Raw genomic sequence first — 14,619 nt, forward strand, 5'->3', positions numbered from 1 at the left:
AATGTAAAAAAGTGTATCAATGCAACCTGTTTTTAGCTTATATAACTAGCTCGTTAGCGAATCAAAAAATATATATTTTAAATTTAAACTTTACCAATATCAATATGTTAGGTTGATAGTGAGTACTAAAATACATCTTATTTGTTTATATTCATAAGCAATTAGCATTAGATTTTTTTATTACATGTGATTCTGACATGATGTCACTACATGCACAACCCGGTCTCACCCCAAAATGTCATGTACTGACGGGTCTTGACCATACGGCAACATACGACGAAAAGGGTACCCCTAAAACGTCCATATGAGACGAAGACATAAGCGCACCAGCAGCGCTTCCTAACCCGAATCGTCACATATGGACGTTTTAGGGGTACCCTTTTCGTCGTATGTTGCCGTATGGTCAAGACCCGTCAGTACGTGATGTTTTGGGGTGAGACTGTGTTACCATGCACTGTGCTCCTTCCTCTCCGCTCGTCTTATAATGCGTGTTCAGCTCAGCGGTCGGAGTCGCGCGTTCATGTGTTTTGGGGGCGTGGCTTTGTAAGGAGCCCAGAAGGGAGGGGGTGGAGTGAATGGAAATAATGAGCTGTCTTTAAAACAGTCGTGAGAGGTCTACAGACACTCGATTTTTATACTTTCTTTTTCAGAGTACTTACATTTTAATTATGTATTGATGTATAAATAAAGTTTAAACAAATTTGGAAAATAAGTTTTTTAGACAAATCCTACCTACCCTACCTTTAAAGTCTGTGAAATGCTTGGCCACATGCTACTGATTTCCTTCATAGTCTCAAATGACCCAGATGGAACTCGAACCCACAATCCTCAGCTCCGAAGGCTGATGCCTTATCCATTAGGCCACTGGGCCACATCCATCAGTCCCCTGGGCCACAAAGACACATTTCCAAGATAGCTAAATGGGTACTTCTCCACAAGAAGTTTTACTAGAGTAGTACTGTTGTATTTGAGTAGTACTGTCATTCTAATAAACTGTACATTGTAGGCACCCTCCACCACGAAAAAGCTTTTAAACAATGCAAGTGTGAATCAAACCCAAAATACTCTTTTAGCAGAAAGGTATTTCTTGGAAATCATTTCAAATTTCAAGCTGGAATGACAAATGTCTGTATCTTGAAACATGTCCAAGAATCCTTTCAGCAAATGGCTATTAAAGACTGTGACATGCTTGACCTCATACACATTCTCAGATGACCCAGATGGTACTCGAACCCACAATCCTCACAGGGCCACAATTCCAAGACAGCTAAATGGGTACTTCTGCACAACAAGTTTTACTAGAAAAGTACTGGTTTTTGATTACCTAGATGTGAGTCAATTGCACAATGCTGAGCTCCAAATTCTTGTCCCACAATTGCAGTTTTATTAGAGTAGTGCTGCTATATTTGAGTAGTACTGTCATTCTAATAAACTGCATGTACATTGTAGGCACCCTCCACCACGAAAAAACTTTTAAACAATGCAAGTGTGAATCAAACCCACAATACTCTTTTAGAAGAAAGGTATTTCAAATATCTGTATCTTGAAATATGTCCAAGAATGCTTTCAGCAAGTGGCAATTAAAGTCTGTGACATGCTTGGCCACATGCTACTGATTTCCTTCATAGTCTCAAATGACCCAGATGGGACTCGAACCCACAATCCTCAGCTCCGAAGGCTGATGCCTTATCCATTAGGCCACTGGGCCACATCCATTAGTCCACTGGGCCACAGGGCCACCGGGCCACATTTCCAAGACAGCTAAATGGGTACTTCTGCACAACAAGTTTTACTAGAGTAGTACTGGTTTTTGATTACCTAGATGTGAGTCAATTGCACAATGCTGAGCTCTAAAGTCTTATCCCACAATTGCAGTTTTATTAGAGTAGTGCTGCTATATTTGAGTAGTACTGTCATTCCAATAAACTGCATGTACATGTAGGCACCCTCCACCACGAAAAACCTTTTAAACAATGCAAGTGTGAATCAAACCCACAATACTCTTTTAGAAGAAAGGTATTTCTTGGAAATCATTTCAAATTTCAAGCTGAAATGACAAATATCTGTATCTTGAAATATGTCCAAGAATGCTTTCAGCAAGTGGCAATTAAAGTCTGTGAAATGCTTGGCCACATGCTACTGATTTCCTTCACAGTCTCAAATGACCCAGATGGGACTCGAACCCACAATCCTCAGCTCCGAAGGCTGATGCCTTATCCATTAGGCCACTGGGCCACATCCATCAGTCCCCTGGGCCACAAAGACACATTTCCAAGATAGCTAAATGGGTACTTCTCCACAAGAAGTTTTACTAGAGTAGTACTGTTGTATTTGAGTAGTACTGTCATTCTAATAAACTGTACATTGTAGGCACCCTCCACCACGAAAAAGCTTTTAAACAATGCAAGTGTGAATCAAACCCAAAATACTCTTTTAGCAGAAAGGTATTTCTTGGAAATCATTTCAAATTTCAAGCTGGAATGACAAATGTCTGTATCTTGAAACATGTCCAAGAATCCTTTCAGCAAATGGCTATTAAAGACTGTGACATGCTTGACCTCATACACATTCTCAGATGACCCAGATGGTACTCGAACCCACAATCCTCACAGGGCCACAATTCCAAGACAGCTAAATGGGTACTTCTGCACAACAAGTTTTACTAGAAAAGTACTGGTTTTTGATTACCTAGATGTGAGTCAATTGCACAATGCTGAGCTCCAAATTCTTGTCCCACAATTGCAGTTTTATTAGAGTAGTGCTGCTATATTTGAGTAGTACTGTCATTCTAATAAACTGCATGTACATTGTAGGCACCCTCCACCATGAAAAACCTTTTAAACAATGCAAGTGTGAATCAAACCCACAATACTCTTTTAGAAGAAAGGTATTTCTTGGAAATCATTTCAAATATCTGTATCTTGAAATATGTCCAAGAATGCTTTCAGCAAGTGGCAATTAAAGTCTGTGACATGCTTGGCCACATGCTACTGATTTCCTTCATAGTCTCAAATGACCCAGATGGGACTCGAACCCACAATCCTCAGCTCCGAAGGCTGATGCCTTATCCATTAGGCCACTGGGCCACATCCATTAGTCCACTGGGCCACAGGGCCACCGGGCCACATTTCCAAGACAGCTAAATGGGTACTTCTGCACAACAAGTTTTACTAGAGTAGTACTGGTTTTTGATTACCTAGATGTGAGTCAATTGCACAATGCTGAGCTCTAAAGTCTTATCCCACAATTGCAGTTTTATTAGAGTAGTGCTGCTATATTTGAGTAGTACTGTCATTCCAATAAACTGCATGTACATGTAGGCACCCTCCACCACGAAAAACCTTTTAAACAATGCAAGTGTGAATCAAACCCACAATACTCTTTTAGAAGAAAGGTATTTCTTGGAAATCATTTCAAATTTCAAGCTGAAATGACAAATATCTGTATCTTGAAATATGTCCAAGAATGCTTTCAGCAAGTGGCAATTAAAGTCTGTGAAATGCTTGGCCACATGCTACTGATTTCCTTCATAGTCTCAAATGACCCAGATGGAACTCGAACCCACAATCCTCAGCTCCGAAGGCTGATGCCTTATCCATTAGGCCACTGGGCCACATCCATCAGTCCCCTGGGCCACAAAGACACATTTCCAAGATAGCTAAATGGGTACTTCTCCACAAGAAGTTTTACTAGAGTAGTACTGTTGTATTTGAGTAGTACTGTCATTCTAATAAACTGTACATTGTAGGCACCCTCCACCACGAAAAAGCTTTTAAACAATGCAAGTGTGAATCAAACCCAAAATACTCTTTTAGCAGAAAGGTATTTCTTGGAAATCATTTCAAATTTCAAGCTGGAATGACAAATGTCTGTATCTTGAAACATGTCCAAGAATCCTTTCAGCAAATGGCTATTAAAGACTGTGACATGCTTGACCTCATACACATTCTCAGATGACCCAGATGGTACTCGAACCCACAATCCTCACAGGGCCACAATTCCAAGACAGCTAAATGGGTACTTCTGCACAACAAGTTTTACTAGAAAAGTACTGGTTTTTGATTACCTAGATGTGAGTCAATTGCACAATGCTGAGCTCCAAATTCTTGTCCCACAATTGCAGTTTTATTAGAGTAGTGCTGCTATATTTGAGTAGTACTGTCATTCTAATAAACTGCATGTACATTGTAGGCACCCTCCACCACAAAAAAACTTTTAAACAATGCAAGTGTGAATCAAACCCACAATACTCTTTTAGAAGAAAGGTATTTCAAATATCTGTATCTTGAAATATGTCCAAGAATGCTTTCAGCAAGTGGCAATTAAAGTCTGTGACATGCTTGGCCACATGCTACTGATTTCCTTCATAGTCTCAAATGACCCAGATGGGACTCGAACCCACAATCCTCAGCTCCGAAGGCTGATGCCTTATCCATTAGGCCACTGGGCCACATCCATTAGTCCACTGGGCCACAGGGCCACCGGGCCACATTTCCAAGACAGCTAAATGGGTACTTCTGCACAACAAGTTTTACTAGAGTAGTACTGGTTTTTGATTACCTAGATGTGAGTCAATTGCACAATGCTGAGCTCTAAAGTCTTATCCCACAATTGCAGTTTTATTAGAGTAGTGCTGCTATATTTGAGTAGTACTGTCATTCCAATAAACTGCATGTACATGTAGGCACCCTCCACCACGAAAAACCTTTTAAACAATGCAAGTGTGAATCAAACCCACAATACTCTTTTAGAAGAAAGGTATTTCTTGGAAATCATTTCAAATTTCAAGCTGAAATGACAAATATCTGTATCTTGAAATATGTCCAAGAATGCTTTCAGCAAGTGGCAATTAAAGTCTGTGAAATGCTTGGCCACATGCTACTGATTTCCTTCATAGTCTCAAATGACCCAGATGGGACTCGAACCCACAATCCTCAGCTCCGAAGGCTGATGCCTTATCCATTAGGCCACTGGGCCACATCCATCAGTCCCCTGGGCCACAAAGACACATTTCCAAGATAGCTAAATGGGTACTTCTCCACAAGAAGTTTTACTAGAGTAGTACTGTTGTATTTGAGTAGTACTGTCATTCTAATAAACTGTACATTGTAGGCACCCTCCACCACGAAAAAGCTTTTAAACAATGCAAGTGTGAATCAAACCCAAAATACTCTTTTAGCAGAAAGGTATTTCTTGGAAATCATTTCAAATTTCAAGCTGGAATGACAAATGTCTGTATCTTGAAACATGTCCAAGAATCCTTTCAGCAAATGGCTATTAAAGACTGTGACATGCTTGACCTCATACACATTCTCAGATGACCCAGATGGTACTCGAACCCACAATCCTCACAGGGCCACAATTCCAAGACAGCTAAATGGGTACTTCTGCACAACAAGTTTTACTAGAAAAGTACTGGTTTTTGATTACCTAGATGTGAGTCAATTGCACAATGCTGAGCTCCAAATTCTTGTCCCACAATTGCAGTTTTATTAGAGTAGTGCTGCTATATTTGAGTAGTACTGTCATTCTAATAAACTGCATGTACATTGTAGGCACCCTCCACCATGAAAAACCTTTTAAACAATGCAAGTGTGAATCAAACCCACAATACTCTTTTAGAAGAAAGGTATTTCTTGGAAATCATTTCAAATATCTGTATCTTGAAATATGTCCAAGAATGCTTTCAGCAAGTGGCAATTAAAGTCTGTGACATGCTTGGCCACATGCTACTGATTTCCTTCATAGTCTCAAATGACCCAGATGGGACTCGAACCCACAATCCTCAGCTCCGAAGGCTGATGCCTTATCCATTAGGCCACTGGGCCACATCCATTAGTCCACTGGGCCACAGGGCCACCGGGCCACATTTCCAAGACAGCTAAATGGGTACTTCTGCACAACAAGTTTTACTAGAGTAGTACTGGTTTTTGATTACCTAGATGTGAGTCAATTGCACAATGCTGAGCTCTAAAGTCTTATCCCACAATTGCAGTTTTATTAGAGTAGTGCTGCTATATTTGAGTAGTACTGTCATTCCAATAAACTGCATGTACATGTAGGCACCCTCCACCACGAAAAACCTTTTAAACAATGCAAGTGTGAATCAAACCCACAATACTCTTTTAGAAGAAAGGTATTTCTTGGAAATCATTTCAAATTTCAAGCTGAAATGACAAATATCTGTATCTTGAAATATGTCCAAGAATGCTTTCAGCAAGTGGCAATTAAAGTCTGTGAAATGCTTGGCCACATGCTACTGATTTCCTTCATAGTCTCAAATGACCCAGATGGAACTCGAACCCACAATCCTCAGCTCCGAAGGCTGATGCCTTATCCATTAGGCCACTGGGCCACATCCATCAGTCCCCTGGGCCACAAAGACACATTTCCAAGATAGCTAAATGGGTACTTCTCCACAAGAAGTTTTACTAGAGTAGTACTGTTGTATTTGAGTAGTACTGTCATTCTAATAAACTGTACATTGTAGGCACCCTCCACCACGAAAAAGCTTTTAAACAATGCAAGTGTGAATCAAACCCAAAATACTCTTTTAGCAGAAAGGTATTTCTTGGAAATCATTTCAAATTTCAAGCTGGAATGACAAATGTCTGTATCTTGAAACATGTCCAAGAATCCTTTCAGCAAATGGCTATTAAAGACTGTGACATGCTTGACCTCATACACATTCTCAGATGACCCAGATGGTACTCGAACCCACAATCCTCACAGGGCCACAATTCCAAGACAGCTAAATGGGTACTTCTGCACAACAAGTTTTACTAGAAAAGTACTGGTTTTTGATTACCTAGATGTGAGTCAATTGCACAATGCTGAGCTCTAAAGTCTTATCCCACAATTGCAGTTTTATTAGAGTAGTGCTGCTATATTTGAGTAGTACTGTCATTCCAATAAACTGCATGTACATGTAGGCACCCTCCACCACGAAAAACCTTTTAAACAATGCAAGTGTGAATCAAACCCACAATACTCTTTTAGAAGAAAGGTATTTCTTGGAAATCATTTCAAATTTCAAGCTGAAATGACAAATATCTGTATCTTGAAATATGTCCAAGAATGCTTTCAGCAAGTGGCAATTAAAGTCTGTGAAATGCTTGGCCACATGCTACTGATTTCCTTCATAGTCTCAAATGACCCAGATGGAACTCGAACCCACAATCCTCAGCTCCGAAGGCTGATGCCTTATCCATTAGGCCACTGGGCCACATCCATCAGTCCCCTGGGCCACAAAGACACATTTCCAAGATAGCTAAATGGGTACTTCTCCACAAGAAGTTTTACTAGAGTAGTACTGTTGTATTTGAGTAGTACTGTCATTCTAATAAACTGTACATTGTAGGCACCCTCCACCACGAAAAAGCTTTTAAACAATGCAAGTGTGAATCAAACCCAAAATACTCTTTTAGCAGAAAGGTATTTCTTGGAAATCATTTCAAATTTCAAGCTGGAATGACAAATGTCTGTATCTTGAAACATGTCCAAGAATCCTTTCAGCAAATGGCTATTAAAGACTGTGACATGCTTGACCTCATACACATTCTCAGATGACCCAGATGGTACTCGAACCCACAATCCTCACAGGGCCACAATTCCAAGACAGCTAAATGGGTACTTCTGCACAACAAGTTTTACTAGAAAAGTACTGGTTTTTGATTACCTAGATGTGAGTCAATTGCACAATGCTGAGCTCCAAATTCTTGTCCCACAATTGCAGTTTTATTAGAGTAGTGCTGCTATATTTGAGTAGTACTGTCATTCTAATAAACTGCATGTACATTGTAGGCACCCTCCACCACAAAAAAACTTTTAAACAATGCAAGTGTGAATCAAACCCACAATACTCTTTTAGAAGAAAGGTATTTCAAATATCTGTATCTTGAAATATGTCCAAGAATGCTTTCAGCAAGTGGCAATTAAAGTCTGTGACATGCTTGGCCACATGCTACTGATTTCCTTCATAGTCTCAAATGACCCAGATGGGACTCGAACCCACAATCCTCAGCTCCGAAGGCTGATGCCTTATCCATTAGGCCACTGGGCCACATCCATTAGTCCACTGGGCCACAGGGCCACCGGGCCACATTTCCAAGACAGCTAAATGGGTACTTCTGCACAACAAGTTTTACTAGAGTAGTACTGGTTTTTGATTACCTAGATGTGAGTCAATTGCACAATGCTGAGCTCTAAAGTCTTATCCCACAATTGCAGTTTTATTAGAGTAGTGCTGCTATATTTGAGTAGTACTGTCATTCCAATAAACTGCATGTACATGTAGGCACCCTCCACCACGAAAAACCTTTTAAACAATGCAAGTGTGAATCAAACCCACAATACTCTTTTAGAAGAAAGGTATTTCTTGGAAATCATTTCAAATTTCAAGCTGAAATGACAAATATCTGTATCTTGAAATATGTCCAAGAATGCTTTCAGCAAGTGGCAATTAAAGTCTGTGAAATGCTTGGCCACATGCTACTGATTTCCTTCATAGTCTCAAATGACCCAGATGGGACTCGAACCCACAATCCTCAGCTCCGAAGGCTGATGCCTTATCCATTAGGCCACTGGGCCACATCCATCAGTCCCCTGGGCCACAAAGACACATTTCCAAGATAGCTAAATGGGTACTTCTCCACAAGAAGTTTTACTAGAGTAGTACTGTTGTATTTGAGTAGTACTGTCATTCTAATAAACTGTACATTGTAGGCACCCTCCACCACGAAAAAGCTTTTAAACAATGCAAGTGTGAATCAAACCCAAAATACTCTTTTAGCAGAAAGGTATTTCTTGGAAATCATTTCAAATTTCAAGCTGGAATGACAAATGTCTGTATCTTGAAACATGTCCAAGAATCCTTTCAGCAAATGGCTATTAAAGACTGTGACATGCTTGACCTCATACACATTCTCAGATGACCCAGATGGTACTCGAACCCACAATCCTCACAGGGCCACAATTCCAAGACAGCTAAATGGGTACTTCTGCACAACAAGTTTTACTAGAAAAGTACTGGTTTTTGATTACCTAGATGTGAGTCAATTGCACAATGCTGAGCTCCAAATTCTTGTCCCACAATTGCAGTTTTATTAGAGTAGTGCTGCTATATTTGAGTAGTACTGTCATTCTAATAAACTGCATGTACATTGTAGGCACCCTCCACCATGAAAAACCTTTTAAACAATGCAAGTGTGAATCAAACCCACAATACTCTTTTAGAAGAAAGGTATTTCTTGGAAATCATTTCAAATATCTGTATCTTGAAATATGTCCAAGAATGCTTTCAACAAGTGGCAATTAAAGTCTGTGACATGCTTGGCCACATGCTACTGATTTCCTTCATAGTCTCAAATGACCCAGATGGGACTCGAACCCACAATCCTCAGCTCCGAAGGCTGATGCCTTATCCATTAGGCCACTGGGCCACATCCATTAGTCCACTGGGCCACAGGGCCACCGGGCCACATTTCCAAGACAGCTAAATGGGTACTTCTGCACAACAAGTTTTACTAGAGTAGTACTGGTTTTTGATTACCTAGATGTGAGTCAATTGCACAATGCTGAGCTCTAAAGTCTTATCCCACAATTGCAGTTTTATTAGAGTAGTGCTGCTATATTTGAGTAGTACTGTCATTCCAATAAACTGCATGTACATGTAGGCACCCTCCACCACGAAAAACCTTTTAAACAATGCAAGTGTGAATCAAACCCACAATACTCTTTTAGAAGAAAGGTATTTCTTGGAAATCATTTCAAATTTCAAGCTGAAATGACAAATATCTGTATCTTGAAATATGTCCAAGAATGCTTTCAGCAAGTGGCAATTAAAGTCTGTGAAATGCTTGGCCACATGCTACTGATTTCCTTCATAGTCTCAAATGACCCAGATGGAACTCGAACCCACAATCCTCAGCTCCGAAGGCTGATGCCTTATCCATTAGGCCACTGGGCCACATCCATCAGTCCCCTGGGCCACAAAGACACATTTCCAAGATAGCTAAATGGGTACTTCTCCACAAGAAGTTTTACTAGAGTAGTACTGTTGTATTTGAGTAGTACTGTCATTCTAATAAACTGTACATTGTAGGCACCCTCCACCACGAAAAAGCTTTTAAACAAAAAGCTAGTCAATGAAAACTATTTTATAACACTTGGCACAAAGCATATTTTTCTTGTTGAAAAAAATCAATTAATTTAAATTTTATTTTTGATCTAAACAAAAATATATAGATTTAATCAAAACAAAAATTCTCATTTAATAAATATGTATTAGAAATTATTTGTTTTCTCCAATTAAATAGATATTGATTTAATAATACAATTATTTCAATTATTTTAATAATAAAATTCTTCTCATTTTTAAAAATACAAGTTAATAGAAATTATTTATTTTAAACAAACAAAAAGATATGGATCCAATAAATCATATTTCCCATTAAGGAACATTAATTAATCTTGTCCAAAATCAAATAAAAAAGACACATAATTTTCATTAAATCGATATTTATTGAATTATTATATACAGTACATTACTTCCACACATCCACAATTTCGTGTCAGATTTTCAACATTTGCGACAGATGGCAAGTCCCTCAGAACCTCTTGACCCTCAAGTATGATTCCAATGTTTGTGGGTATACAGCTTGTGCATCTCTGATGACAAAGATTTCCATGGTTTCTGCTGAAGAGTTTTTTCAGTCTCTTCCTTCTCCAACACCTGGAAAAGAATTTAGGAAGGAGAAAAGAAAAAGAAAAAAAGAATAAGGAATCAATACAGCTTGGGTTTCCCCCCAAATTAGTTTACATAATACTAATACTTCTAACTAATTATAAAATTTACTCCAATTTGTTGTTGACATAAATATAAGTTGCACAAACTTTCCAGCACATGGGACTCTGATTTTAGCTGAAAGTAATTGTTTCTATATTTGAAATTAGCCTACAGACTGTTTTCAGACATATATCTGAACATAGTCTGATGGCTAATTTTGAAGTGGACAGCCATATCTAGCGTTTTCACATCTCTAAAGTAATCTGGCCTTACCAGGAAATCTTTGATGAGGGTCCTCCACTGTTTCTCCCATGTAAAGGATGAGATATTTAAGTGCTCTTTGTAGCGGTGTCAGTATCCTGCATCAAGATAGTACAAATTTGGCATGAGGGTACATTATGGTCAACAAACTTTAGCACAATATACGTTATCAGTTGATATAATAATCATTACAATATATGATTCAATAGTGTGTCAATCCCCAAGCGTGCCGCACAAGCCCTCAAAAGTGAAGCCAAAACGTCTCGATCGCCCCCCGGTGACTGGTCCTAGTATAGGTTATAAGTCCCGCCTCCCCGTGTTATTCAACGGGACGTGAGACCAACTAAACAATTAAATTACACTTCAAATATCTTTTTTCCAAAGGTGGTTTATTTCATTTGCTGTCATTTTTATCACGCTGATGTAAGTTCAAGTGTCCGTTTCAAAAATAAGTTGGCTTTTAGTTAGTTACGTGATGCGGTGGTGTAACGTCATGATTGACAGCTGTGATTGACAGGTTCTCTGAGCGAAGTAGTCACTGAAGCACCAACGGACATTTTTTCGGGATCTTCGGAAGACTGAGGAGATTGTATTTACTATATTTTAACAAGCCTCTTGTCGTACTGCAATCAATTTGTAAAAAAGTGTGCAGAATCCACTCTCCCTGAGTGCATTCTGCGAGATTGAGGGCGGAGCGTTGATTTCGCGGCTTTACTTCCTGCTCACGACTGCGCAGGTCTGGTCCCGAGATCGCTACTGCGCAGACTCAAGTTCCAATATGTCAGCGCCATATCGGGACTCTGGCGGCTTCAGTTCTCATCAATGGAAGAGAGCGAAGGGGCGTCGTCCATCTTTTTTTACAGTCTATGGTCAATCCTATTACTAACGCCACGAAAAAATGTCTGCCCCCCAGTGTCCTCTGGCTAGTACTACACTTTTTTGAAAACCAACTGACATCAACCGATTGGCGCCAATGCAGCAATACTTCCATAAATAAAACGCATACAATCCATAAATAAATGACCATTGTGAGTGTCGACAGTCATAAGTTTTAGTTAACGTTACCATTAATCACAAGTGAACGCCAGTCCTTTTACATGTAAGTTAACGTTAGCTCCTTAGTTGTTGATCAGGTTTCTACGGTTTTAACCAGAGAACGTCATTCTTATGACGCTGCATCGAGATAACGTTATGTTCAATGATTAAACGTTCACGTTAATTACCATTGTAAAATCAAAATAAGCCAGGGGTAAACGTATATGTTCCCTTTTGCAATCGGTCAGGAATTGATTAACGTCGACACATTAACGTTAACTTGCCTAGTGTAAAATAAGCTAGCTAACACATTTTTAAACTAATGTAAGTTACATAACGATATCTACCAGATAAATTCGGCAGAGCAAAATGTCTTGTACAGGCTACTAAATATACAACAGCACATTTAAATGGTTGTTTGTTTCACTTACTTCAGTTTATCCGCGATGAAATCTGATTCTCTCTGGAGCAGCAAAGTGATCCACGGAACGTGGAAGAGCGGTTACATCGGTCTGCTGACTGGTCGTGGTCGTCGAGAAGATTTGTGTTTAATGCCCATGCGCAATCCTGTGTGTAACCTTGAAATTGTACATTCGTCGAAACAAATATTTCTTATTTGAGCTCTTAATGAAAAATATTTATATTTAACTATGTTTTGAACGAAAAAAATATTATTTGAAAAGTAAAACAAATAATGGTAAACTGAATTGAAAGACAAATTATTAATTGGATGAAATACTGCTTGAAAACCTTTTTACAGTGTAGAGTAGTACTGTTGTATTTGAGTAGTACTGTCATTCTAATAAACTGTACATTGTAGGCACCCTCCACCACGAAAAACTTTTAAACAATGCAAGTGTGAATCAAACCCAAAATACTCTTTTAGCAGAAAGGTATTTCTTGGAAATCATTTCAAATTTCAAGCTGGAATGACAAATGTCTGTATCTTGAAATATGTCCAAGAATCCTTTCAGCAAATGGCTATTAAAGACTGTGACATGCTTGACCTCATACACATTCTCAGATGACCCAGATGGTACTCGAACCCACAATCCTCACAGGGCCACAATTCCAAGACAGCTAAATGGGTACTTCTGCACAACAAGTTTTACTAGAAAAGTACTGGTTTTTGATTACCTAGATGTGAGTCAATTGCACAATGCTGAGCTCCAAATTCTTGTCCCACAATTGCAGTTTTATTAGAGTAGTGCTGCTATATTTGAGTAGTACTGTCATTCTAATAAACTGCATGTACATTGTAGGCACCCTCCACCATGAAAAACCTTTTAAACAATGCAAGTGTGAATCAAACCCACAATACTCTTTTAGAAGAAAGGTATTTCTTGGAAATCATTTCAAATATCTGTATCTTGAAATATGTCCAAGAATGCTTTCAGCAAGTGGCAATTAAAGTCTGTGACATGCTTGGCCACATGCTACTGATTTCCTTCATAGTCTCAAATGACCCAGATGGGACTCGAACCCACAATCCTCAGCTCCGAAGGCTGATGCCTTATCCATTAGGCCACTGGGCCACATCCATTAGTCCACTGGGCCACAGGGCCACCGGGCCACATTTCCAAGACAGCTAAATGGGTACTTCTGCACAACAAGTTTTACTAGAGTAGTACTGGTTTTTGATTACCTAGATGTGAGTCAATTGCACAATGCTGAGCTCTAAAGTCTTATCCCACAATTGCAGTTTTATTAGAGTAGTGCTGCTATATTTGAGTAGTACTGTCATTCCAATAAACTGCATGTACATGTAGGCACCCTCCACCACGAAAAACCTTTTAAACAATGCAAGTGTGAATCAAACCCACAATACTCTTTTAGAAGAAAGGTATTTCTTGGAAATCATTTCAAATTTCAAGCTGAAATGACAAATATCTGTATCTTGAAATATGTCCAAGAATGCTTTCAGCAAGTGGCAATTAAAGTCTGTGAAATGCTTGGCCACATGCTACTGATTTCCTTCATAGTCTCAAATGACCCAGATGGAACTCGAACCCACAATCCTCAGCTCCGAAGGCTGATGCCTTATCCATTAGGCCACTGGGCCACATCCATCAGTCCCCTGGGCCACAAAGACACATTTCCAAGATAGCTAAATGGGTACTTCTCCACAAGAAGTTTTACTAGAGTAGTACTGTTGTATTTGAGTAGTACTGTCATTCTAATAAACTGTACATTGTAGGCACCCTCCACCACGAAAAAGCTTTTAAACAATGCAAGTGTGAATCAAACCCAAAATACTCTTTTAGCAGAAAGGTATTTCTTGGAAATCATTTCAAATTTCAAGCTGGAATGACAAATGTCTGTATCTTGAAACATGTCCAAGAATCCTTTCAGCAAATGGCTATTAAAGACTGTGACATGCTTGACCTCATACACATTCTCAGATGACCCAGATGGTACTCGAACCCACAATCCTCACAGGGCCACAATTCCAAGACAGCTAAATGGGTACTTCTGCACAACAAGTTTTACTAGAAAAGTACTGGTTTTTGATTACCTAGATGTGAGTCAATTGCACA

General features: G+C 39.3%; 1 long non-coding RNA gene across 1 annotated transcript; it reads right to left on the reverse strand.

The window, feature by feature from the left end:
* Positions 1 to 10,573: 10,573 nt before the first annotated feature.
* Positions 10,574 to 12,782, reverse strand: LOC311294306. The gene is made up of 3 exons (XR_014628040.1): positions 12,514 to 12,782; positions 11,060 to 11,145; positions 10,574 to 10,732 (listed from the first exon to the last, which is right to left on the reverse strand). It is a non-coding gene; the product is annotated as an uncharacterized lncRNA (long non-coding RNA).
* Between the last annotated feature and the right edge of the window lie 1,837 nt (positions 12,783 to 14,619).

This window comes from Rutilus rutilus (assembly GCF_951802725.1).
Source record: "Rutilus rutilus genome assembly, chromosome: 7".
Taxonomy (NCBI): domain Eukaryota; kingdom Metazoa; phylum Chordata; class Actinopteri; order Cypriniformes; family Leuciscidae; genus Rutilus; species Rutilus rutilus.